Source organism: Poecilia reticulata, chromosome 4 (genome assembly GCF_904066995.2).
Source record: "Poecilia reticulata chromosome 4, P_reticulata-male-v2, whole genome shotgun sequence".
NCBI classification, from domain to species: domain Eukaryota; kingdom Metazoa; phylum Chordata; class Actinopteri; order Cyprinodontiformes; family Poeciliidae; genus Poecilia; species Poecilia reticulata.
This window is the reverse complement of record NC_088833.1, coordinates 18,985,626-19,012,696: the sequence shown is the minus strand read 5'-3', so window position 1 is coordinate 19,012,696 and position 27,071 is coordinate 18,985,626. Positions and strand designations below refer to the sequence as shown.

The window sequence follows — 27,071 nt, the reverse complement described above, 5'->3', positions numbered from 1 at the left end:
TGACCTGAGCCTCATTACCCAACATTTCATTAGATAAAAAGAATCCAGAGTGTCACAATTTACCAACCAGAGGCCAGGGTCACGTTCAGTTAATTAAAACGTGCCTCTGATAGCTGAAATAAGAGTGCAGAGGGAACATGGAGGTACGATTTATAAGAAACTGATCTGTAATGAGCACATTGCAGTTAAAACCAGGGATTTATGTTAACTGTATAAAAATAATCATCATTGCTCACTGCCTAACATTAAATATGATTAAAAATCTGTCAGAGGAGCCATGATCTGATGACTTCTTGGAGGCGGGGTTTCAGAAAGGCCAGGAGATTTTAAAGTGACAGAGGCTCAATTTCAAGGTGTTAAATTATGAAGCCAAATTTCTTTTAAGTCATATTTTTTATATATACAGCATTTTTATAACAAATGAAGATAACATGGCTTCTTTATAGTGCTATAAAATGATAGTTTGTGCGTGAAAAATGTACAATACTGTCCTTTTAAGGCAGAACATTTAACTCAAGCATAAACATCAGTGAAATCTCCAGCCATCAGGGAAATGACAAGTTCTGTGGATGTGTTTTGGTGAGGAGTGGGTGTTTTGACCCCAGAACAGAAGCAGAGGACCTTGTTAAGATGTTGGCTGAAGCTGCAGAGTCTTTATACCAACATGAGCTGACTGGCTATTCATAGAGGAGGAAGCCATTACTCAAAATACATTTTTTCCAAATGCTGTCAGGGACCTTATGTTGTGGAGACATGTCCTGTGGTTTGATGAAACTAAATTGGAGTTTTTGGTTATAAAGATTACTGCTACATTTGAAGGAAAAAGGGCAGAACTTGCAAGATTGAGAGCACCATCCTGAAGTAAGAGGGGAAGGACAGAGTTATGATATGTTTTATTTTTGTTTGGTTGGTTGGGTTTTTTTTCCTACAGGATAGATGTACTTCACAAATTACATGAAATCATGAAGGAAAAAAACTGATGTGGACATATCGAACCAACACCTTCAGAAAATTACAACTAATACCAAACAGTAAATAAAAGGATTGTTTGGACGTAAATGTTGACTATTAGGGTGTTGAAGGTTTTTCATGGCAATGCATTCTGCCGTTTAAATTTGTATTTTTCCCCTTCGTTGTTTATTTAAACTGCTATTAAATGGTCAAATCTAGATTTATGGCACTTAGCTTGTTCCTAATGTACATTTTATGGCTAATGGTCTTGGTGCTAAAAAGAAAAGCTTCCTCCAATTAAACATTTTGTTTCTAGAGGTCAGCTCAGGGACTTTAACACTTATAGTTGCCAAAGTTTCTAAACTATAGGTGACAGTCCTAAAAATCGTCAGATATAAACAGAAACATAGAGCTATGTACCCACTTCTGATTTAGATTTTTATAAATGCTTCTAGTTACATGCAGCATGTTTTACACCAAAATGGCAAAATACATTCACATTACAGTCAAATCTTACTTTTCTGTCACAGTTTCACAAACGATCACCACTTTTTTTGCTCTCGTCTTCACATTCGGCGGCTGCTGCTCCAAACCAGCATGGCATTAGGCTTTTATAGATAATAAGGTTTCCCCTTGCTCTCCTCCATCGTCTGGTATCATCGTGGGCTATAATTAGAAAGGTAATGGAGGGTAGAGAAACTCCATGCCCATCCTTCTTAATGAAAAGAGCCATAACAATGTAAATACTGGCCCCTTGATTACTCCGATGCCGACAAGTGTCACAGCTTTTTAACTTTTTAAGTATCAGAGAGAAGCCCCAACACTTGGTGGAGATAGTGAATATGGATGATGAGATGCGGTTCCTAATTTGAAGAGGGTGGGGCGGGGAGTTATGAGTCAGCTGAGATGAATAAAATGGGTAATAAAATTGGGAATGAGGGCATGATGAGACTTTACTCTCTCTCCTCCACCCTCAGCCCATCACCTTCCAAACCCGTCCACCCACTCCTTTTCTCTCTCGCAAAATGGCAGAGACTGTCTGCTTTCCTATCCATTGTAATTTCTTTTTCATTTCCCCCCTAATTTTCTCCCCTCACGATCCTTCTTTCTCCCTCAAACTCTCTCGCTCTCTGTTTTCAGCCTCTGCTTTTCCGCTCTACCCCCTCTCAGCTGATCTGTTTTTCATCCGATCACATCAGCAGTGAGGAATGGGGATGATATCGGCAGTAAAGACAGCAGCAGGAGTGCCTAAAAATGCAGGTACCTGAGTCTTTAGAGACTATTGAGCTCCAGCTGAGTCTTAAGAGCTTCAGACTGTAATAAAGAAGAATATTTTTGAGTTAGTGTGTTAGCTTGGACGGCGCTGGGAATGCTACAGGGGATAAAGCCGCTCAGCTCAGCTCTCTCCTAAAGCTAAAACCTCATTTCTAAGACTGGAAAACCAGAGAAAGAGTAAATGGTTTGGGTGATGGATCAGGGATTAACACATGCATATGACGGGCATGGCGACAGTGAGACTTAAACTTTTAAAGTTCAAGAAGACATTAAAAAGGAATTTAGTTTTGATTCCGAATGAGCCATAGAGTTAATAACCTAGAGAGCCATGAGAACACACAAGCTACAATAATATTATAAAAAAAACAAAAAAAACAATGCTCAAATAAAAGCATTATTTGAGCTTATTAAAAATAATACAGACCCTCTGGGTCTGTATTATTTTTAATACAGACCCTCTGGGTTATTTATTTTGTTTGTGTTTGGCTCCAGTATACAGAGATGTAGCAACATTAGACAACATTGAAATGAACCAGTATTCAATAAAATGCATTTGCAAGCTTTTATTTCATTTATAGGGAGTAAGGCCCATTTTTCTCTCTGCGTTTTGTGAAAGAGTGAAAGCACCCAAGGTAGATGAAGTCTGTCCGTTTCTGTCTCCGAGTCATCAAGTGAGACTGTAAGAGCAGCCGGATGCACGACTTAAAAGCATAAAGCAGACTGAGAAGTTATTTCTGAAAACAAAAGCAAGTTGTTAAGATATATGATTTAAGCTGAAAGGAATTTTCTAGCAAACAACAGAATAACTGCTCTGAGTTCTGTCTTTATTTGTGATTTATGATTGACTAAAAGAAGCTAGAAACAACTCATCTATGCAGGTTCATGAAAATGTTTTTTTGGAAGAAAATTAAAGGCTCAAAAAATTAGCTTTTCGCCAAGACTGAAAGTTGCAATCTCAGTCACTTCAAACATTAGAAGTCTCTTTCAGGTGTTTCTAGTGATGGCTTAAAATTAATAAAACTAAAGGAAAAAAAGAATCATTTTATTTATTTTATTTCAGGGTTCAACATTTCAGGTGGGACCATGCAGGGCTTTGAAGCATCCAAACCAATTTGTTTTCCACTCAAAGAGAGGTTGAGGCTTTTCATTGATACAAAAAGTACCATGTTTAGTGAAACTTGAGAAAATGATCACTACCTCTCAGAAGTTGGCAGATACTTATAACCCAGTGATATTTAAAACAGTAGTGCAACATAACTCATAAACAATTAGTTTTTTCTCGGAAGGTGAATTTTCCCAAGTTTCAATCTGAAGACTTAACACAAGTGTCCCTCTCTGAAGACCAAATTTCAAGTTGGGTGTTTCTCAACCATTTCAACCTCAACATCCAATATGGCTTCCTTGCAATAAAACCTGATTATTTGAATTTTTGACTCTTCGTATCTCAGCAAATCTTTTGCTCACATGGTACAATAAACCCTCCTTCAGTGACCATGTTAGCATCACAGTTGGCACACTAACTCACCATATCAATGAGCAAATCTCTGGTTTTCAAACTTGAAACTGCACCTTGGATTTATGTCAATCCTAGAACTAAGATTCAGTTTTAAACATACCTGGATTGTGGTCCAAGTGGCTGCCTATAATTGTTGCTGCTTCACTGTCGTTCGTTTTCTTTGTCCAGTTTGCTTGAAGAAAACACATTTATGGTTTTCAGTTTACCTGAAAAATAATGAAAATGTCTTCAAAGTACCTCTGAATGCAACACAAGTACAATCCCTCAGAAACAGAGTTTTAAACTATCGTCCAAATGTACGGTGTATCATAAAATGTTTTGAACCTCAACTATATGAAGATATCATTTGAATTTTTGACTAAAATGTATACCCGCAATATTTTCAAACTACATCCTAAGGTAAAAATGGTAGCTAAAAATTGGATTAGTGTGTGAGAATGTCTTCTGTAGTTCCATCAGCCAGCACAAAAAAAGGTGTCAAACATTTGGGTTTGTCTAATCACAACCACAGACACAAAAATCCACCGTTCCTTCCGCACTCTCACCTTCTACAAATAATTTCAGTTGGAAATTCATGTTTTATTAAACAGGTTCACTTTCAGAAAATGGTTACTACACATTTAGCTTATGCTGCTACCATAGCAACAGTCGGTGAGCGAATGAGAGTATGATATCATTACCCAATGCAGACACCCTCCAGCCATGAACCAGCTAAAAGATAAAAGATCTCTGTGCGTCTGTTTATGTCTACCTGTTTATTTCTCGTTACGGTTGGGACCCCAGCCGTTCACGTCTGACCGGTGGGACGGTCTGTCCTGCAGGGACCAGATCTTAGTCTCAGTTTAAATCAGCAGGCTGGCGCCATGTTTGGAGCAGTGGCACCATGCCCCACAGCAGTCTGAAACATTAGCAGAGGACAGCTGCAGGTTTTATTGGTGCTGTATTTCACAGATGTTGATTTGGAAATTTTGCAAAAACAATTTTTAACATGAGATTCTTTTTTTTACCCCCTACAATCGAACGCGAATTTAGCTTTTAAAGACTTTTACATATCTTTAGCACGGACATCAATAAAATGGACGGTGCTGCGCCTCAATTATGAACAATTACTACTTTAAAGTTTTGTGATTCTTTATTTAAAATAAAATAAAATAAAAAGAAAACGAAAGAAATTGACGGTTCTTTAAAAATGAGAATTACCAACAATAGCTACTTCTAAAAACTTTTGTCAAAAAAAAAGTTAGTAAGCATCTACGTCCATCTAATGTTTTGATTAGATGCACTGAGGGCAAAAATGTGTCTATAAATTGTAAAAGATACAACATCAATATCTGCTTTTAACATTGATTTTTTTCAAATAAATTGAACGTTATAAAACATTTCCTAAATACTGACTTAAGCAGATTTTTGTAGTAGTGTTGTATGTGCAGTATATTTACTGCATGTCTCCAATAAATAATAAGAAAAATATGTTTTAGTTAAAGTTGATCTAATTTACAAAGGGTTTTTGTTGGTCTTGCGATATCAGAGGACACAAAGAGTAATCAACATCCCCCATGTAAGGAGTTTATCACATTTTGATGTCTAATTACTAGGAAAAGTTTAATTAAATCAGCACTTAGAAACCTAGTTTTATTTCAATATTTTCTACAGTATTGTTTTTTAATCGGTTATTTCTCTGTTGCGTTACTTCTGAATCACAGGGAAATTTCTCCCTGAAGGCAGAATACATGGAAGAAACAAATGATCATTCGATTTTACTCTCTTTTCTATGAAAGCCTCAGAATGATCTAAATAATTTATGCAGGTTTTCCAATGTGATGCAGTCAAACGAAACGCTAAATCTTCCTTCCTCTGTTCAGCACTGGAACCAAAACCAGTTGTGAAAAGGCATGAAAACCCAGTTCAGTGGTCGCTATCTCCAGAGTTCAGAGTGAGGGAGGATGGTGCATTCTGGACAGGTGGACAATCTATTAGGACGACACAGATACAGGTATTCACACACACACACACGCACGCACACACACACACACACACACACACACACACACACACACACACACACACACACACACACACACACACACACACACACACACACACACTCATAACCTTATGACAAATCAGACAATTTAGAGTCTTCCTAATGTGAATGTTTTTCACCTCTGGGAGGAATCCGCAGTAACCGGAGAAAAACCAGAGAGAAAATGAATACTAAAAACAGACAAGGCCAACCTGAGTTTTTAACCTTTCTGTGTCCTGAATTATGCAGAATAAAGCAGAACCAATCTTAGGAGATTTAAACATGAGGCTCATGACATCTTAATTGGATGTTTGTCTTCATTAACCCACCTACAGCCCCTGATTAAAGTGGCACTTTGCTCTGGTATAGCGGAGATAGCATTTTCTTTTTCAGTGAAAACAGAAAACATTGGTGCTAAGCAACCGCTGGTCCCGGTTTAGCACTGAACCCAATTTAGTAGAAAAACCTCTAAAGAAGACATGAAGCACCGCATCTAAGGAGTCTTATTTAAAGTTGTCAAAATGTGGAAAGAAGCATTTTAAAATTTAGCTTTTGCAGAGAAATATATGTACAACACCGATGCCAAAATTGTTGGGATTATGCAAAATATAAAGAGAGTACAAATCACAAAATGCAACATTTTATTCACAACATAATAAATACTTTAAATGTTGTTGGTGGAGACATCCAAATTTAATTGAAACAACTTTCAAAAAAGTTAACACAGGGGCTTTAAAAGTTGGTTAAAAAAATAAAGGGAAACACAAACAACTGCAGGAGTATTTTGCAACTAACTGGTTTAATTGGCAAAAGGTCAGCAAGAGGTCTGTGTTTGAAATGAACATTTCAGCGAGGCGGAGTTTCTCCGATGTGCAGAGGTTTGAGACTCTGCCTCAACAAAAACTTGGGAAGATTTTGTATAACCTCTCATCTTAAGTTCATTGTGTCATCAAAAGATTTCAAGAATCTGGAGAAATGTCTGTGCAGAAAACAGAGCTGGAAGTCAGCAGAGAGATATATAGACACCCTTCTGTCAAATTTTAATCCGAGTTTGATGGATTAAACGTTATCAAAGCCCGCCCCCTTTAATTACTCCCTCCCCCTCCCCCCATAGGACGTTTGTGACCTCCTGACCTTCCCCTATGGAAAGTTTGCAGTGGTGGGAAGTAGAGTTTTTGTGTATCTGTACTTTATCTGTACTTTACTTAAGTAGATTTAATAATGGGTACTTTCTACTTTTACTCCACTACATTTTACAGTAAGTATCTGTACTTTCTACTTCACTACATTTCTACAAAACTGTCGCGTTACTCGTTACATCCAAGTCGCGTTGCTCTTTTCTTCCATTAAAATGTGAAGTTCAGGGTCTTAAGGTGGCGCCGTAAAATCCGAGCAATAACGTGACTTAGTGTCTGTTGTCACCCATCGGCTCCACCTTTACTCGCACGCGGAGCTCCAGACATGCGCAGTGGTTTCCTCAGAGCGGGAGGAGATGTCTGTTTAATGTCAGTAATATAATAGCGCTGCATAAATCATAGATATGGCGACATGTAAAATCAGCAGCGCTTCGCTTTCACAGACGGTGGGACTTCGTCCAACTTTTAGCGTCACTTGGAAGGAAAGCTTAAAGAAAAGTAAGATCTGTAGACGTGATGCTAGCAAAGCTAGCTGTACAGAGACACATGTTGCATCTGGGATGAAAAAAAGTTGTCACTCATGCACTGAATTATTGTGTGGAGATGTTGACTGAGGTGTCGCATTTATGGGACAACGCTGTGATCAAAGTCTGCAATATAGTGATATGACATTCAGGAACGATCCGATTCTTCTGGACGGATCTTTACTAAGTCCTAAGGACTGAAGCCTCACTTAGAGCCGTTCTTTGTTCTTGTGTACACTGCAGTAGCTACTGATATAGCTATATATCAGTAGCTATATATCAAACTATATTCCACTATAGTGGAATCAAATTGTCCACTATATATATATATATATATATATATATATATATATATATATATATATATATATATATATATATATGAGTCTGGTGTTCAACATAAAAAAGTAACATATTTTAGATATAACAGTCAAACAAAGAAATTCATGAGTGCGGTTTCAGTATTATTTTCTTAAATATCGTACACAACATAAGATTCTTGAAGGTTTCAATAGTTTATAAGTTCATATTTCCTGATTCGGTTCTGTATCAATGAATATTTATTTCTCCTTTGTTTTCCTTCAGCTCAGTTAATCCTACTCATAACAAACATGTTACACTTTTCTATCGATGAAGAAAATAATTGACTTTTACATTCATGCACAACTTTGCTTTCTGTCGTATGGTATCAAAAATTAAAAATAGTTTTAAACCACTGATATACGGATGAAAAATACATCTGATGTTGTGATGTTCCTGCTCCTTGTGTCCAAACATTTCCTAAAGGGTAATAAATTGCTGGAGCAGGTGACTGCAGATGACTGTATGGACCCCACAGTTTTACTGGTCTCATTCTGTCCTGATAACTAGTCATAGTCTTTCTCCCAGTAAATACAACTATTATCTTTGTATTTTTATTTCTAAATCCTCGTTTAACCCTATTCCTTGTTTTCTCACTATCTCACTCCAGTAGCAGAAACACTGACATTAAGAAACAACAATCCCTGAATTGCATTATCAAACTTCTATAACCACTGGATCGAATAATTATGAAATTGTATATATTTATTCATAGTTTAAAGATACATACTTTTAGGACTGCCGTTTAGTAAAAAGCTGGATGAGCTGTCAACTAGTGTCTAAAACTCAGGCACCATGTCTTTTCATCTTCTGAGGGAGATCAACAGTTTGACAAACAGCTTGCTTTGTGAAGCACCGCCTCACTGGGAGGGAATCGAAAGGCTAACATGCCAATCAGGTGCAAGTTGGGCCGTTTAAAGTAAGAGAAACCAGATACTGCATTCAAAGCATGAAGAAGACCAGCAAGCAAAGCTTTCACAGAAAGAATTCTGTAGAATATCAGAGTACAGGAGATACAGGATAGAAGATTTGACTGAATCAAGACATTGTCCAGAAGTTCAGACTGGGAAGCCAATTGGAACATTGCTAGCCAAGTATGTGGAGCAGAAAAATGGGTTGTAGTTACTTAAATTTATGCAAACCAATTGTCTCAAAAGATTCAATTACTGCAACATGTAAAAGACAACTGTAGTTACATTGTGTGATTTTGGCAAACAATATTCTTAAACTCATCCAAAATATTATTCAATGCAAAATTTATTTTACTTTCTGCTTACAGCAGCAGCAATATATTTACTACATGTCATTACATGACATAGTTGTACTGTTCAAAACGTCTCGGTTTGCTTGAGTAGAAATGGAGTAATGTCTGTATATGTTAAAATGTTAAACATTTACCACCCAAAATTCTCACCACTTTCAAATAGTTCACTTTTTATTTTATTCTAGTTGTTGCAGACTCAACTTAAATAGATAAACTTGTAAAGCATCTTTTTTTTTTCTTTTTTAAATCCAAAAGTTCCTGCCGCTTGTTTAAGATGAGTACAAACAACAAGTTGATGAGAATTAAGTGATGTTCACTTGAACTCTTTTATTAAGCAGAATGTTTTATTTTACAGTGAGGAAGGCCGGAGTCTAGCTTTAGCAGACGGCTGGAGGCATCTGACCCGCTTCAAACTCAGTACCTGTTTGCTCTACGGCAAAAATTTGGTAAGATGAAATTTAGTCGGCTAGAGAAAGTCAGACGGTTCATTACGAGTGAAATCTCTTGAGGTAGTCAAGTTTCTTGTTTGTTCAGATCTTGCTAGTCATTTCCATAGTATGATTACTAATTAACAGTCGATTCTTTTGTGTCTAATTGCAATCTAATTATTCAGTTCACAATTGAAGTTTTATTATCAGGATTCTGCAAATAGAATATTTTCATAGTATATTTCAATCATTCCTTTCATACAATCGAAGCTCCCTAAAAAGGATACATTACCTTTCTGTGAACTATAATTTTGATTCCTTTGAGTATCATATTTTATGAAGTCTGACTGATATGATCTTCTTGAACACATACTGATGCTTCACATTGATCATTTATAAGCTTATTAGTTACAGTTACTTATCAGTTACTGTCTGTTAGTGAACATTAGTGAACAGACAGCATCAAAAGCTGTAGATACTTTTAAAGGTAACAAAACAATTTACCACATTGTGACCAACTCTCAGAGCCTGGTTGTGTAGTGAGCATGTTTTATTATTAGGTAAAATGTAGCAATAGCAAATCAATGTTATTATAAGTAGGACCAAGTGTCAGAAGATGTAAGTAAGTCTCTGTGAGAGGGGTCACTTGAGAAAAAAAACTAAGATTCACTGATTGAATTGTTGGTCGATAGCCAGCATATATTTGAATTTGTGCAACAAACATTGAAAGGAAAGCAAAAACTATATAAAACCTGAATGATCATTCAGTTTGATCAATATTTACATAGAGCATCATTCAATAAATCGATAGAAATCTAAGTGCTCACATCAAAACATCAAATCTAAATAAATAGAAATTGTACTAAATACTTGAATACAGACTGATGGTTGACATTGATCATTTATAAGTTTTTAGTAATGAAACCTTAACAACTAAAGGTGTACTATATTTTGTTAGTGAACACACTTAAGCAGTAAGATAACAGATGGAAGGAAAGAATCATTAGTGTCAAAAAACAAACAACGTATAAGTTAGAGACAAAAGCTGTACGTAATTTTAAAGGTAACAAAACAATTGTTGGAGCAACTCTTGAAGCGTGGTGGTGCAGTGTAAAAACTTTAAACTTTGGGGAAAACTGAAAGATAAATATGAGCAGTAGCCTCACGTGGGCCTGTTTAGTCCCTGTCACATATTCATAAAAAATACATTTACAGATGAGGAACTTTTACTGAAATGTATCACGCTAGCAAGTGTTGAAGAAAAAACAAATCTATAAGTTTCAACCAACCTTTACTATTTTGGAGAAAGCATGAAGCACTGAGAAGATGAGTGTTGATTCAACAGCTGGAAAAAGACTGAAGCAAAGTAGAATTCACAATGATGTGAGGACAAATCCTGGAAAGGCAGTGATGTTAGAGTTTGTCTTTCACTTTCACTGCAGAAAACTAAAAGTTAAATTTGAGTAGCCTCATGTAGGCTTGTTTACAACTTGCCACATATCTTTAAGAAATGCAATTACAGATGAGGAACTTTTACTGAAATGTATCACACTAGCAGGTGATACAGAAAGGTACCTATGGAGTTTAAAATTTAAGTGACTGTTTTCGGAACGGATGAAGGAAATTACAAACTCAGTCAGCACTAACTAGTCATGCTACCTTAAAAATTTACAGTAAAACAGTTAAACTGTTGTTTTCATTCAGAGGTTCCTACCCACTCTTATGCAGGGACACACACACGCACACATACACACACACAAATACTTTGCTGTGCTGGACAGAGGTCAGTCCCTCTTACCATGCTATAAGTCTGCCCCATTCTTTAATGACAGATACACACGCAGCATGACAATCTGTTTAAAACCGGAGATAGTTACATTATTCCTAATCTAATTCAACATGGTTTAGAATATAGTATATTTATTTATTCACTTACAAGTAAATGATTCCTATTGGTTAATTCAAAGAGTTTGGGAGGAGTTAACGCTGAGCAGATGGTCACAGAGGGAGGTCAGGAGGTTACAAAGTTTCCGTATGATTAAAGTCTTTGTTCGTGGGGAGGGGTGGGGACGGGGGATATCCGGTCACAGGAAGGGGGGAGGGGTTTAATATCAATTAATCCTTCAAACTCCAATTAAAATTTGACTGAAGGGTATCGGAGGTCACAGGGTCACAAACGTCCTATGGGGGGAGGTTACAAAGTTTCCATAAGGGAAGGTCACGAGGTCACAAACTTTCCATAGGGGAAGGTCAGGAGGTCACAAACGTCCTATGGGGGGAGGTGGAGGGGGGAGGGAGTAATTAAAGGGGGCGGGCTTTGATAACGTTTAATCCATCAAACTCGGATTAAAATTTGACAGAAGGGTGTCTATATATCTCTCTGTCAGCAGTGGATGACCTTATCCTTAAGAACAAAAGGTTAAGATATTAGACAAGAGTTAGAGCTGATGATCCCATCACTCTAATGGGATTAAAAAATGTATATATATTCTCACACTTTACTGTCCTGAGAGAAAATTAGTTCACCTTTACGAACAGGTTGAATATTACTGAAATGTTCCTTCACTTCAGTAATTACATTCACTAAGTGAAACACATAATATGTTATTTAGAAACTTAGCGATGTCGTCATGTCTTTAAATGCCTATTGTGATCATTTTTAAAAAATTAAGTTTCGTTTTTTAAAAATATTTTATATAGAAATGTGCGTTTCGTGAAAGGATGTTTTTAAAAGGTACTTTTAATCTGACAAACAAGCCTTACCAGAGCATATGTTGTGATATTTTTTGAGTACGACTGTAAATCAAGGTCCGAGTGAAGACAGAGGACAACCACCTGTCAGTAATAGTAAAATTGTGCAGCACATATAAAAACCAGCACGTTAATTTTCAGGGCCTGTTGTGCCACAAGCTTTTGTTCGCTCTTGCCTTACGTTAATAATCTGCATCGCTGGATAGATTTCGCCCTGTGATAGTAGCGTCTCCAACTGAGGTTTTATCTCTTGGTACACATTGTGACTAACTCTGTCATTATTGGACTTAATTTCAGGTAATCACACTAATTGGGATTTCATGTTAAAAATAAAAATGGTGTGAAGGCCAAGCATGAGTAACCACTCTCAGTGGAATAACCTAATTTCTTTAATTTTGAAGGCTCTGTTTATTTTAATTCGTATCCAACTAATGAATATTCTTATACCAATTTTTTTGTATTATTATTTTTCAAAATCAGTACAAAGATTTAGATCCACATAAGTGATATTAAAAAAATTATCTTTTAAATCAGTGGTCCCCAAATGTGGATCCGGCCCACCTCCACATTTGGTCCGGCCCCTTGAACAATACCAGAGAGCATTTAGATTTTTTTTCATATGCCGTATCTTCCAGACTATAAGCCGCTACTTTTTTCCTAAGCTTTGAACCTTGCAGTTCACATATAAGCCCAGTGCGGCTTATATGTGAATTTTTCTTCAACCACCAGGGGGCTCTTTAGCAGGAAGTGAATCATTGGAAGTCAAAATAGGAAATCAAAGAAGAAAGTGCCCATTAAAATGGAATTAGGTTTTAATAGGGAATTAAAATTTGAGAATGTTGTTGATCAGTTAAATAGCATTGAGGGGGAAAAAGAAGATTTTTCGTTTTTTAAATAATACTCTGATCATTATGAGAATTTGAGGTATAGATATTAGGATCCAATAGATGGCAGTAGTGCAACAATAATGGATGCAAGCTGCCGTTGAAATCTAAATAAGAAGAAGAAGAAAAAAAGAAGAAGAAGAAGAAGAAGAAAGCGCCCATTTTCATTTGGCACATGCTAGTAGCAGACACAAAGGATCAGTACTTTTACTACAGTTACCGTTCGGAAACTACCGAAATCAGTTCAGTTAAATCTAAACTTGGCAACTTTTTCTTTTTCAACCGTAATAAATGTGATATTCAATTGACCTGTTATGACTCAAATTTTGGGTGTCTGCCCTCTGCTGCTGCTACATCGTTGTGGAAAACCTAGACGGCAGAGAAATCTGCGGCTTATAATCTGGAAAATACGGTATTTATTTCATAAATAGTTAGTTCCTGGAATTTTTCTGTGAAGAACCCAGAGAGGGTTATTTGATTGTGCTTTCTGGAAAACAATGCATTTTTACATTTAGGCACTCCTGCAATCGTCACTCTTTTTCTGTTACAAACTTGACTCCGGCCCCCCACCAGAGAAGGGAAATGTGGCCCTCACAGGAAAAAGTTTGGGGACCCCTGTTTTAAATGATGGAGGAAAAATAAAAAAGTTTTGAAAATGCTAATTTGTCTTTCACAAAGAGAGCATATATGTTAACCCAAACTAATGTAAACATTGTTAACACAAATTAGACATAATTTGGATTATTTTTGTCTGTGGTCCTCACTGTGGCATAACAACAAGAAAGAGTGTGCAAGCTTGTGCATCAGCAGACTGGAGGCTGAGTTTAAGAGGGGATTGGAAGAAGAGATATTACAGAAAAAGAAGGATAAGGTTGAGAAACCACAGTGATAACGCTCTCTGTGGGAGAAAATCGATGGGCTCAGTTAGGACCTGGTGAGGGATGGCATTAGATTCTAATGAAAAAGCTGCCTGGTGGTATTCATCGTATCTGCAGTCATATTATTTCATGACCAACTCAGGAGCTCTAATGTATTTGTTTCTAACACCACCTGTTGCTCCACCATAGTTTTGAAAATGACTTAAAGCCAGTTTACAAGTTCTGAAATTATGATCCGTTTCTTGAAAGCTTGGCGTGGTGGACGGTTAAAATTAGGCAAGCGTTAAGGTCATAAACATCCTAATCTATCCAATATATTAGGAACGCACAAAAGAAACAACATTAGGGCTAAATACAAAACTTCAGAAGCCATGGTGCATTTAGATAATGTATCTATCTGGTAACATAGAAAAGAGAGAAAAGACAATAATCTTTAGAAATAAATCATCATGGTTCTCTTACTCTCTTCTATTCTGACTCTGTGTGTTCAGGGGCCGAGAAGGCCTGGAGTCTTTCCCATCAGTCATTGGGTCAAAGGCAAGGTTGCATCCTCAGTTCACTAGGTCATAGAAAAACTTGCATAAAAAATTGATTTTTTCATTTGTTGTCACGCAAGTCTTCTTGCTTAGAAACACATTCTGGTGTGTCTGACCATGTCTCACTCAGTTATTCAATGGAAACTGAAGTCTCACCAGTAAAATTAGAATATCATAATAAAATGTATGCTCCTCACATAGCTAATAAAGTTCTGAGCACCACAGAGAGGCTTTTGTGTTATTTTCTTGTATATAATTTTTACTTTAAAGCACAATTATTTCAAGCTGTCTTGCTTTCTGCGATTCCTCCAATCTGCCATAAGTGCTCTCACGCAGGTCTATTATTTCTCTTCTCTCAAGAGAGGTTTCTGCTGTGCTGTTCTCTCTGCAGACTGAACATCACACGCCGTGGAGGTCACAAATATATTGAATCAGACCTTCATTATCCAGCAGACACCACGGTGCTTCTGACAGACGGCAAACAAAGAACGAAGATGCTGCTTCCAAGTATGGCAGTAATGACATTTGTCATTGTTACGCGGATATTTCATATTTATCAGCCTTGCAACTAGTTTTTTTTCCCCTTTTGTCTGGAGGGTTGAAGTTCTTTAAATGTGTCTCTGAGAATAATTAATCATTGGGTGTAGAGATAACCTTGTTTTCACGAACTTCTTCACTGTGATTCGTGTTTTTCCAGGTATTGCTGTTTTTTTTGTTTTTTTTCCCAGAACCTGAGCTGTATTATTGGCAGCATTTGAGATCAGGATGCATATATAGTCACTGCTGCCATTATTCTGACTTTTAAAGTATCAGCTTTTCCTTAGCTTTCTATGTGGAGATAATGCATTAACCAATGGTTGTGGAGTTGAGTATAACAAGTGAATGTCACTTGAAAATAAAGGCTGCAGGCTTTAAAGGAGAATCTTGCAACATATTGAAGAAAAAAGCATATTGGGGGAAATTATTGGATAAAATGTCAACATTTTTGCTCTTTTAATAAATGTGGGCTAAGCAGGACTTCCTAAGCACATGCATATCAAATTTCCAATCTACTTCTTTTTACTTTTTTTTTCATAATATTACGCTTTCTGCTTCAGGCTAATTGTTCCTCAGCTCTTCAAAGTTAAAGCCCAGCTGATGCTATGTGATTATCTGATTTGGCCATCACATGTCTTTTTTTTAGAGATTACGTTACATCCATCCTTTTCCTTGCAGGGTTGCAGGATGGTTGGTGCCCATCTCCAGCAGCCGTTGTGTGAGAGGCGAGGTACAACCTGGGCACCACACAGAGACAAAAAAATAATAATCCATGTACAACACGAAGCAATTTAAATTGACAGTCAGGCGACAAATAGGAATTTTAAAAGTTAAAAGTTGGCCTTTCCACTGAAAGATGACCACCAAACCAAAGAGCTGTTTTCAGAACATGAATGTTTAAATGTTTTAAACAATGTGTGAGATTCTGTTTTTCCTTCTTCCGTGAGAAAGACACTAAATCTCTTTCTCTACAACAACCAAGGTCACTGAAGTGTGAATTCCCCGAAAATTTGTATTCACTGCATGGTGTGAAATCATGCAGAGGACAGAACAAAGCCATGGCCAGGTGTGATTTTTAGAGACCTGCACCCAGTGGAACCCGAGGGTTTCAATAGAGAGAGGAAAGAGCAACAGAAAACATCAGAAAAATATATTTATATGTATTGCAAAGCAGGATGAAGAGAAAACAAAGCTGTGTATTCATTCACTGCCTCATTAATGCAACCTTTAATCTTCCATTTTCCCAAGAAACAGCAGGAAAAGGATAAAATTATATCATCTGTGATCATCGAGTCTGAACTGATAGAGATAACAAATACACCCTTCGTCTAGTTTTTAGACTTGATTAAGTTATGCAAAGCTTCTGCAGGGCGACCTTTTAAAGGTGCTTATTGGACATCATGAAAATATTTCTAGTAGCTGCTTTCAGAAGAAAAGTTTTTTTTTAATAAAAACGAAAAATCAAAAAGGAATCGCAGCTCACTAGTCGTGTTGCCCACCTGCTGCAGTTTTTTTTTTTTTGGCTCATCTTTATTAATACCACTTATGATTATGGAAGGTGCTGCATTATTATGCATCACATTTAAATAGCTGGTGGGGGAAAAAACTGCAGCTGTTTGGTGAAATGTCTCCCCTAAAAGTGAAGAGAACCTATTAGCCAAGGTTTCAAAAGAAACCATTTCTTCCCATTCTGTCTGCTTTATGGGAGCATTTGGTCCCTTGCCTTAAGGTGAAAAACACTAAATCAGATCTAAAGCCAATCCTCTTATCATTCTCCTCAATTTGTTCCACATGACAAGATGAGGCCAGAGGAGGCAGAACAACCAGAGAGGAGAACTGAAGGAGGAGGTCTGACTGAGTGGTTTAGAGGAGCGTTTATATGGAGGGAGCGTTAAAACCATAAAGGCCATAATCCTGCTGCTTCTGTTACAAACTTTCTATTTCAATCCAGCTCTAAAATTGATACGTCCAAACTCTGTTTCATAGCGTGTTATGAATTCAAACATGCAATGTAATTGACCAATTATGTCTTTTCAAAAACTGTCACTCAACACAATGTTTTAATCAACTGTTGTGAACTATTTTGGAAATGAACAAGGCTTACAGCTGAGCCTAAAAATGTCATGGTTTGTAGCTTTCAAGAGGATCCAAATGAAGAGATGCATGGAGTCACAGAGTCACAGGATGCTGCCAGAAAACAGGAAGTGAGAAAAAAGTCCAGTGATGAAGAATGACATGCTTAAATACTGGGGAAGGAGAGGAGAATGACTTTGGATGCAGGTGAGGAAATCAGGTGGTTGGACGCAGCTGAGGAGCAAAGTGTCCGACTGTGGGAAGGAAGCAAATTAACATTAAGGTAAGTATTTTTTTAATCATGCTTATCTTTAATTATATGCCAAATGACAGCATCAAAAACCTAAAGCTCTCAGATTAGACAGTGTCGTTTAGAATATTACATTTAGTGGCAAAATCTTCAGTATGAAACAGTCAAAATATGTAAAAGCTTCTGAGAGTATACCTGCTTTATTAAGCATTCATAAGATTTACATCAAAAATATCGCAGTAGAATTTGTTTGGATTACAAAACATTTTGCAGAACATAATCCAAACTTTTTGCAAGGCTCTTCATCATTTGTGTACGAGAGAAGAACAAACGTCCTTGATCCGGCTTCATCTGAAAAAGTAAGTAATTTAGCAGTACACACATTCACTTCTTTACGCTTGCCAGTTTTTCAGAAGACATTCTTGTTTGGCCCAAACTGTGTTATTCACAGGCTGTTGCTGGATTAATTAGGTTTTCTCGTATTTGTCTTTCCTCTGATGGCTTTCCCTCCTTTTGGTCAATTTCAGTCTGATGAGGGAACTTAACGGAAGAACCGCAAAGAGAGAGAGAAAAAAATAGAGCAGTAAACAATAACCACTGAAGCCTGGCTGGAACAAACATGCAAACTCATTTGAGTCAGAGTCATTGATTAATGTCGCAAAGCAATTCCCCGAATCTTTCACCGGCGCATCTGAAAAATAAATGTGTATCGAAATGCAGGAGAGGCAATGCCAGGCCGCCGAGGGTAATAAAACAATAAAATGAAAAAAGAAATTAGACACAGCGAGCTCAGACCGTTGCTATCATCTCAATCGTGTTCAATCCCCAAGTGCAGCTGGAGGTCGGACTCTTATCTGCGCCTCTCACAGCTCTGTGACCAATCAATAGGTTTAAGCTGCTTTGCGCTCAGCCCAGCTGGAATCTGTGAACGCCCTCATACCAGGAGATCTGCTCATTTTCCTGCTGAAAGTCATGAAATTCCCCCAGCTTGACGTCAACAAGGTGGAGATTTCTGTTTGCAAGTCGCAACCCAGCTCTACACTCTTAAATGCCGTAGTCGTAAATAAGCAAACAAACAAGCAAAACATTGTAGATCTCTTAAGTATTTTTAATGTTTTACTCTGTTACAATTTACATGTTTTTATGTTTTAATTTTTCAACAGAAACAGAAGTAAATGGCATAAATACAGGAGGAACAGGTGTCCTCGGCCATGTACGTCGGATCAATAAAGCTCTTCTCCCTTGTAATCTTTCCTCACCCAGCGATTATTATCCTCTGCAAAAGGCTCAAGCTGCAGAGCATTAAAGAGAAAGTGCTCCGTCTACGTCCCGTGAAGTTACCTTGACATGTACACTTAAAGAACATCCACAAAGCAGAGACCATAATTTACTCCTACTGTCTGGAGCTGCAAATAACACAGAGGAGGGAATTTTCTCCCAGCCTTTTGACGGGTGCCCACTGCAAGAAAAGAGCTGTTGTTTAAAAAAGAAAATTTTAGTAGAAACCTACAGTAGTGGGTTGTCATCATAGCAAAGAGAGCAAAGCTCTGACAGAGGTTATGACGGACATGTAGCAATGGTGGATAGATGCTAGAATGGTTCTGAGAAACCGTGAATCCAGCAGCACCGTCATACGAGGCATAAATCAAATTTCAAACGTCTAAGCTTCGCTGCTCCTCATCGTACGATCTCTGGCGTCGTTTAGACGTGAAGAATTTCAGCCTGAGTGAAATCATGCAGCATTTAGAAGATCTTTCTGAAACAAAACCCTCTGATGCCTCTGATGAATGTCTAGATTTGTAAAGATGATGCAACTGCAGCAAAACATGACCGCCTGATGGACAGTTTGTTTTGCACGAGGCGTTGGTCACACACAAATACTGGACCGTAGAAGGAAAATGTTGAGGTCACATTACATAATAGTGTCTCATTATCGTGTTTTAGACCAGGAGCCTGTAACATTTACCATTCAAATAAAACTCATTTAGGGCCACAAGAGTTACATGAACTTTGCAAGACAATTTTTTTTAATTATTGATTAAAAAATGTCAAATTTCCTATTTAGTATAGGAAATTTATTTTTAAAGAACATCCATTTTATTTCTATTTTGAAGTTTTAACAGAAAAACAAACATTTTTGGCAAAAAGAGATGGATGCAACTCTTTCATGGGATTTTTAATATTGGCAAAAGATAATCACATTGTTTTCAACCTAACGACACGATAATTAGATATAAGAATGTTATTGATACAATGAAATTATGCAAAGAAAAAATTGTGAAATTGCTAAAAGCGGAGTTTGTTTTTATATGTATTTTTATAAGGATTTGTTGCTTTTTTTGCAGGTTGTAGACAAAGGCGAGCAAATGAAACTATTTTTCTAACAAATTTTTGTTTGAGGTCTGAAAAAAGTCTGAATATGAATCCAAAACCAGGTGATGCCCAACACATCCAAAAGAAGAAGAGTTGTGGAAGTGAAACAATGTGTCCGATATTCATTCCCATCGCAAGCCTGTTTATTTCCAATCTGTGACTCGACCGCACAGTGAGCAGCTCCTTTTTCAACAAAGCCACTTGTTGTTTTCAGAGTGCCACCACTCCAATTTGGCTCAGTACACACAGACACATTATTAAGGGCATTTGATCCATTTTCAACCTGTCTTAGTAATTGATCTACTGTAGATTAGCAGTTCTCCTTATAAGCATTTGGCCCTGTGGGGCGTCACACATCGTCTGTGTAAAGCATTGAAGTTCAATCCTCAGACGGTCAGAGGAACATTAAGTATTGAGCAACCTCCTAAATATACCTACAAATTCATAAAACGTGATGGCAGCTCTGCTTCAGCAAAGAAACGCAGCAGGAGTGGATTATTCAAACTATGAAAACCAACAACGTGTCAACAATTAAGTTGTTGTTTTGCTACAATGACGTCAACCTCTTCCCTGCTATGTCTTTCACTATATAACAACTTGAATAAAAACATACAGGCGGTAAAACAAAACAAAAAAATGGCTGGTGAGGATTTTAGCTGCTTTATTTAGCCTTTGTTTCTTTGTCATGTCAGGTGATATAAACAATTATCAACACTAGAGACTTTATTTTTGTTCTTTTGAGTGTTTAGTGTCAACCCACACTTGATTTCAGAACAAAAACAGATCTTTTTTTTATACAGACTAATGTCATGAACATGTTATGTGCATGAATAGCAATGACGGGAATACTGGACATACTCTAAAAGACGCATTCAGCAGCGCTTCCTCCATTAGAGTCTTTGTTGGAGTAATCATGCTCACAATATCAGTTTCTCAATATTATCAACATATAATCATGTTCTCTTAGTTGCCTTCAGCAAGGTACAAAGGAGGAAAGCTACATATCAACCCCTGCAGGGAAATGTGTGCAACACTGAATCGAGCAGCCATTGTGTGCTGTAGACAGTTTCGGTGGATCAAAATAAGAAATCAAAATTTCTGAGTGGAGTTTGTTGAGATGTAATGAGGAACAAATGTTAGCTACTTATAAAAACAAGAAGAAAATAAGAGCTAAGCAGATGATGATGATGACATTAAATTCGTCTTCAAAGCAAAGCTTTTCTTGTGAAGAAAGTGCTGCAAACCAAACTAAGTCCATGGAGATTAGTGTAGACGTTATTTTCTATATTCAAAAGATCTTATTTATGGCACACAGAAGGTTTTTTTTCCTTTTTTTTCATACCCCCAATTTTATCCAAGCTAAAGTTTGTCTTCACTTTTAGAAAAAAGGGTATTTTTGGTAGAGAGGTAGCTTGCCGGGGTCTGAAAGCTCCAGTGTTTCCTAATCTTTGGTCTAGTTTTACAGCAGTCTATGGATCCTGTTTATATAATCATCCATTTTTAGATTTATTCTTTAAAACTATGACACAATCACGAGTAATAAGCAGAACTATAGAATATTTCTATAAAGGATTTAACCGTCTAGATTACAACCCCATAGGTTCTCTGGCTCACTTATGTGTCTCAAGGCTCTAATTCCCTGCAAGCTGGAATTAGGGAAGCTGAATTGTTTTGGGTAGAAAATATTTGTGAATAGTGTCACATCTGAAGGTAGCCTGCAGCTACAGAGCTGTTGTGTGAAATAGAAAGTCCACCATCTGCCAACTGGAGGATTCTTAACAAATAAAAGGAAAAGAGAAACCAAAGCTAAATGTGAACTAATAAGAATTAATTCAGCTGGATTCAAGTAAATCATTACAAGCAGAATATTATTTCTGTCAATCGGTTTTTGCATTTCCCTGCCTCCGAGGCCCGGTGAGAACCCCGGTGAACTCCGGTGTTATTTTGGTTCCGGCAGCAGGAAATCATTAAACTAATGATCCGAGTGTGTGTTTTGATGGTGCATATTTAGTTAGTGACGTCCAAGTGTTTGGAGAATGATTCATGTTTGTGTCTCTCATTTCTGTCATCAAATAATCCAGCTTCTTTGTCCGGTTTCGATCCAACACGGCACATCCGTGAGAACATCACTGACTTGTACCGCCCCACCAAACCAGACAGACCAGTAACGGCAAACATTGGACACTAAATAAATACGTTCTACTGCGTACTATCACTACCTTGGAATAGGGGAACTGGTTTTGCTCAAGTTTGTATCTTTTCTGCACCCAGCAACTGGGACAATGTTTCAACACTGCAGCCGATGCCAGACTAAACTTTTTACATTTAGGCACAACATTATTCCCGGTGTGGTTGGATTTAAAGTTTAGCTTACATTTAATAATCAGTGTTCCCTCTGAATGTAAAATAATATGACAAAATTTTTATATACATTAAAATGATGTTAAGGAAATGTGCAGCTGAAGCATGTGGAGCCTGGTTGTGTGTATAATTCAAACAAATCATAATAAAGATGTTATTTCAAACAAAGCAGAACAAAGTAGTTGTTGTATCACCATAGGGAAAAGATGAAGAAATCCTTTTCCAGTTCCATTTTGTTACTGCAAACTAAGTATTTCCACATTACGTGGAGCTTTAGCAGTATTTCCAGAGACAATGTCTACCTTGTGTGTCTTATAGATTGCCTTAAAATGCAAAACAAACACAAGATTCAGTCACAATACTGTATTTTGGGCAGCAAATTCCCAACATGGCAACAATTATCCTGCAAGATTTATTTTGCTTTTAAGGACTTCCCATTTACAAAGCGCCTTTAATTGGACCTGCTTTTAAGATTAAACAGTTCTTCGCATCTTCAGGCAGAATGAGAAACACAGCGATCCACTCAGCCGGGAGCACAGACTGTCTTAATATTCACCCTCTGGAGTTTCCATGAACACCCTCTCTGCAGGAGCTTTCGTGTCAATTTGAAAACCCTCCTTTACTTGCTCATTAGAAGAGGTGGCAGGCAGAATAAGCAGCGCCGATCTGACATTTCCTGTAACACAAAGTAATTAATAAGGTAATAATGAGAAAATATTAAACTAGAAAACTCTCAAGATCTTTGATTCTCGCGTCCTTCAGCGCGTGTAGTGATTTTTTTTATTAGGTATAAATCACAGTTGGAAAGCTGGAACGATTTTTAAATGCTGACTACAAACACCAACTCACCTTCTGTTGCTTTGGACGTCGCTACAGAAAACAGTGAATTTGAGAAGGTTCTGGAAAGCCTACGTTAATTGAAATTACACAGCTAATTATTATAGTGCATGATTTATTAGTAGATGAAAAATACTTATCTGTTTATAAGTATTCATATTCGCTTCTGTTCATACTTTCAGTCATAGATTGCTTTTCAAAAACGAGGGAAATCGAGGTAGCACTTTATTTAAACATAAAACTGACATAATACTGTCATAAACATTGACAGCTGTGAACATGAAGGAGTGTTTATGAATGTCTATGACCGTTGTCTTGAAGTGTCATTCGGTAAATAATGACACTTTTAATGCAAAGTTGACTCTTTCAATGAACTTTAAATGCAAAGTTTTAGTGTAACTTTGCGTTAAAAGTGTCATTATTTACCAAATAATGCAAAGTTGGCAATTTTAATGGACTTTTAATGTAACCTTTAGTGCAACTTTGCATTAAAAGTGTCATTATTTACTGAATGACACTTCATAACAGTCACAGACATTCATAAAAACTTCTTGATGTTCATAACATATTTATGACATGTCAGTCTTATGCACACCCCTTCAAATAAAGTACTACCAAATTTGGTAAAGCCATAGGACAGGTATATGTGTTGGCAGGACAAAGAAATAAAGGAATTAATCACCATCTTATAAGAGACGGTGAAACAGAAATAATGATGAAAGGGATTCTGTAAAACAGGTAATAACTCCTCAGCCGGGGAAAAAAAATTGAGTTTCATCCTGAGTAAGATGAATAGTAGGAGGCGGCCAGCTTTAGCCTTAACAACCAGCTGAATGACTCAAGAGTCCAATTAAAAGAAATTACAGATTATTAAAATGTCTGAGGTAGAATCATCTCTGTCCAGGTGGAGAGGGAAGCTTTCTTCAAGACTAGCTATTCGATCAACATAAATGTTGGAAATGTAAGTTAAATTGAAAAACATAAAAACAGAGTTATGCAAGACCTCATCTTGACATTAATAATACGGATAAAACGAGTGTGTGATTTGTGTAGCTGGGTAAGCAAAGCGTTGCGGTTAGTGGACCTGTATTAAGCTCTGAGTATCAGAGATTTCTGTGTGTGTGGGGTGAGGGTGAGGGGGTTAGTTTTGGATGTGAGGACTGATTATCCAGACAAAAGGTGTCGTGGACTTAAAAGAACAGCATGTTATGTTCTGCAGGAACATTAGATACAGTAGCTGTTGGAGTTAAAGGGTCAGCGTAGACTCCTTGTTGTGACATTTGGCAGATGGAACCATTGGCAGAAAGTTTATGACAACAATTCTTCTGATTTTACACCAGTCCAATTGGTTTGGTAGCACTTTGTGGTTAACTTTGCTTCTCTGGCTCTAGCTATGTTTTAGTGGCTCAGTACAATCTTATGTAATGTGCATTTAGCTCAGTAGATCATAAATAGCACATTAAGAGATGGAAGTTAGGAGCCTTGTGAAATTTATCCAAGCGGAGGCTTTGGGCCCTGGGTCAGACTCTGGGCTCGTCTGCGATTTTTTAAATTACTTGTAAACCTCAGATTTTCTTATATTAAAACTGTCCAGACATATTTGTGTGGTATAATTAAAGCCCGCCAGCTGATGCGTTCATTTGAAAGCAGTGCCAAAGCCAGAGTGCACCTTTCTACCTGTCTGATAACGTTAAATCCGCAAATTCAGTTTTTTCCCCCCAAGTATATGGTCAGAAAGACAAAGATGTTGAGTAAACATGCAGAAAATTGCATTATCTTCAATTCCAGTCTCTTAACGCAGGTTACAGGACTGAACAAAGCATACTCTGCTTTAGCCAACATGACAGATAACAGAGCCTACTGGCACTCTTTGCAGATTAGTCTCACAGCTGGATGCTTGCTGAGAGGCATGGTGACGGTCAACCTGTTTTATTACGACGCAGTTAGCTTGTCGTGTGCCTTGAATAATGGAAAGAGGAATCAACTTTTCCTTACAAGCTATTGATTCAGGACATTTGAGTCCAGAGATGTCTTCAGAAGAAGCAGCAGCACATCGCGTGAGTGAGAAATGGACGTCTGTTAGCTGGAATCATCTTTTTCGATCAGAGACGTTGATACAATAACTTTTATCAGAAATGAGCAAAGAGTAAAATTGAATGATCGGAAGCAATTTGTGATTTTATTTATTTTATTTTTTCATTCAGCAGGATTCCCCCCCCACCCACCCCTTTATACCCCCCTTCAGGGTTTGTGTGGTGATAAACTGATCGTACATCTTGTAGTCTCTGGATCGGACACCTGTTCATTTGAAGGTAAATTTTCGCAGATTTTATGGAGGCAGCGCGTTGATAAAGGGCCGGGATAAACACGCTGATTTGCTTGGCTGTCCTGCTCTTTCCTTTGCGTTTCTAATCAAGATCCTGGCTCTGCAGCACTAATGGTAATTCACAGGTGTCCGCTGCCTGGCAGTCACCATGACAACCTCAAGGTATGCCATCTAATCTATAACACACACGTGCGCGCGCACACCCAGACACACACACATGAATTTTTATTCCGGCTCTCTCTTATCAGAGTTGATTAATCCGGACAACAAACACTGCTCTCTGCGGCGTGGGCAACCTGCCGCTGATTTCACCTCAACAGGAAATTGAGGCTCTCTGGTAAAAGTCAAACCTTAAACTGCTTTGTTGTTTTGCAAACAGACCTTTGAGGGATGGTCATGATTAAGCACTAAAGCTCCTCAGTCCCGCTTTCTTTTTATTTTAAAAGTGATCAGGAAAGATGATTGAGCGCAGCAGGGTTGGTTTAAACCCCCGTTCAGTGAACTCTGCTCCGTTTTTTGTTTTTTTTTCCACCAACTCACTGGCGCTGGAGCCTGTTTGTGTTTTCCCACCCATCCGAGCTTTATGGCCTGAGCAAACCGCAGCATATTGCACATGGTTTATTGAGTCGCACGCAAAACTTCTGACATTAATTTACTGCAGCATGTTTCCCTGTGTGTTTGCAGATCTGTCTTTACGACGTTACTGTCTCGGCCATCAGCTACTTTGCTCAATATTATTGCTCACAGTGGAGCCAGTCGAAAATCAATTCAGTCTCATAACTTATCCCACACCACCTGAAGCATGCATTTGCATTTTTGTGAGTCAACAATTATTACTGCAAACAAGAGGAGGGGATGTCTTAGATTATTATTATTTTTTACATCTGATGTTAATTGCAAGAACCAACATGAAAAGATGAATTATTTGCTAGAAACTAGAGCAAACATCACATCTGCAACCAGTTATTATGTATTTGACAACCATGGTTTAAAAGTTTTAGAAATCAACTACTTACATACATTTTTATGTTAAAGAGAATCATCATATTTGGTCACTGAAATAACGTGAGACTGAAAATAATTAAAAGCAAATAAAGAAATAACAGTAAATCTATCATTCAGAAATGATTTTATCCAACCTGGCCTTCAGATAAAGGATGTTATCCTTAACTTATTTTCTTGTTCAACTTTTCAAAGCCATCTCGGCAGATGAGTGACTTCCCTCGGTTTCTGCAGCAGGTATTTTTGTCTTATAGTTAGTTAACTTTTCAAGCTGTCTTGGGTTTTAAAGGTCACGTCTTTCCACTCCACATTTCAGCTCCTTTCATGTATAAGATCTCATAGAAACCCACTTTTAAAGAGCAAGTTACATTTTTAGCTTTTGTTTTGGGTCATTATCTCGTTGGAGTACCCCTGACCTTTGACTGAGACCATGCTTTCTGACAAATGGGAGCAGGTTTCACTTCATAAGCCTTGATATATCATTGAACCCAGCGCAGACTCAAGCCAACCTGTGCCAGAAGCGACCCTAGAACAAACGAGAGTCTCCTCGTGTTTAGCAGCAAATGTGACTCTCTTTCTTTGGAAACCTTCATTTTGCACTCGTAAATTGCCTGAAGATCCAGTGTTGTCTCATTTGTCCATAAGTAAATGTTTCAAATTTCCCAACAATAAGGAAAGGCGTAGTAATAATAACACATTTTCATGCTGCAAAAAAACCACTGTGACATCTATGTTTTAGAAATTAACTTTCAGTCAAAACAACAAACATCAAGACTGCCTTTCTTA

At 37.5% G+C, this 27,071-nt stretch overlaps 1 long non-coding RNA gene across 1 annotated transcript; it reads left to right on the top strand.

The window, feature by feature from the left end:
* The first annotated feature begins 1,392 nt into the window (after window positions 1-1,392).
* On the top strand, window positions 1,393-19,026 carry LOC108166233 (uncharacterized). Its single transcript, XR_001776526.2, has 5 exons — window positions 1,393-2,211; window positions 5,605-5,735; window positions 14,918-15,033; window positions 15,742-15,793; window positions 17,198-19,026. It is a non-coding gene; the product is annotated as an uncharacterized LOC108166233 (long non-coding RNA).
* The last annotated feature ends 8,045 nt before the right edge of the window (window positions 19,027-27,071 follow it).